This window comes from Xylocopa sonorina, chromosome 9 (genome assembly GCF_050948175.1).
Source record: "Xylocopa sonorina isolate GNS202 chromosome 9, iyXylSono1_principal, whole genome shotgun sequence".
Classification (NCBI taxonomy): Eukaryota; Metazoa; Arthropoda; class Insecta; order Hymenoptera; family Apidae; genus Xylocopa; species Xylocopa sonorina.
Genome location: NC_135201.1, coordinates 5,593,612 through 5,595,286, shown reverse-complemented (window position 1 = coordinate 5,595,286; position 1,675 = coordinate 5,593,612).

Below are 1,675 nucleotides of genomic sequence, written 5' to 3'. Positions count from 1 at the left end.
TGTTTCACTTCTCTGTCGCAAAATTGGAGAACTTGATCCGCGTGAATGCGAGAAAATTCGTACAATAAAATAGAACGAAAAATAGATGGAAAAGTACACATGTACAATATGATCCTCTCGACAGGAATGCAGGTGAAAAAAAGTCGATGCTGATCCGTTTCAGTGATTGTCTGAAAAGCCGCAAAAAAAAAAGGCTTGGCCCGTTCTCGCCCCTCGGCGTGAAATCCGCTCATCCCCCGTGAAATCAGGGCGGGAAAAAAAAAAAATCACCGGATCGACTCACTCGACGCCCCGTTTTTTCTCGCCCGCTTCGCATATTTTTTCCGTTCTCCTCTTTTTTTCTTCTCCCCCCGTCCCATCTCTTTCACTCGACCCTGGCGAGCCCTCCGATAAACGCGGCCAATAAAAATAACGAGCGGCCACCCGCACCTACACACTCCACCCCCTTCTGCCGGTGCTCATTCGCTCGTCGAGCGGGGGTGTGGGTTCGTGGCACGAAAAGGGAAGGAGGTTGTTGCTTCAAACCGCAAGCCGCCAACGAGAGGATACAGGACTTTGCCGTGTATACCCTCGCAAAACCACCCACCCTCCCCCTCATCCTGCTCTTTACCTCAACGTGTTTCTTTTTCACTTTCCATCGTCGCCAGGAAAAGAAGATGACGTTCGATCTCGACCCCTCGTGCCATGGATTTTCAATTACGAGGGCTGTTCGCGCGACAGTGTCCAGAGGGGGGTGTCCTCTCGAAGGGGTTTCTTTTTTTATCGTATCAATGTTTCACGTATCGGTTTTTCAACCCCTTCGCATTATACGGAGATCAGTATTTATTTCAACGAGAATTTATCAGAACTCTTTATTCGATACGACCATTCTAGAAGACTTTTAAATCTTTTTTCGTAGTAGTCTTTAAATGTTCGACGATAAATCTATCGATGAGAATCCTCGCGCAGCCAGATATTTATCTCACGCTCGTCGAGGACTCCGCGCGAAGTTCCGGCGGCGGATTTCGGAAAGGGCAGCGCGATGAAGTTCCCGCATCCGCGGCGGCGGCGAACTTTTCGTGCGGAAACGTACACAATAACGCGCGGCGCACACGCTGGCGAGCGTGCAAGTGCAGCAGCCGAGGCTCTCTGGTGTGCAACCGGAGGGGTTGCACTCACGTTTGTCCTCCTCCCTGCGCTACCACCGACGCCAGCCCACCCCCCTCGCTCCGCGCGCGTGTATTCGCTCCTCTCCATAGACCTCGCAGCCACCTAATCCCGGCGAGATTAAGATAACCCCGAAAAATGTTCAGCTAAGTCGCCAACTTTGTCTGCAAGGCGTGCTTAAAACGTGAGAATCCACCCTGCTCACCGGGCGAACGTGCCCCACCCACCGTTCTTGGATTTATATCACCCTGCCTGGATCGCCCTCGCACTCTCTCACCAGCCACGATTCTCAGCGTATCTGGATTTTTTTTCAATCGTAGTACGATTCTTGATTCGTCGAACAAATTCAATTTTCACTCGCGAGTGAGCTCGATTAAACGAACGAAATGAAACGTCGCGTAATGCGTTATCCGAGTGTTTCATTTCTTTGACGATTCGTCGAAGTTTTTATAAAGATCGAAGAACCTAGAAACATGGCGAGAGATCATCATTGCTTCGTGGTTTAAATCTTGCTTCAGAAAAATCGAAG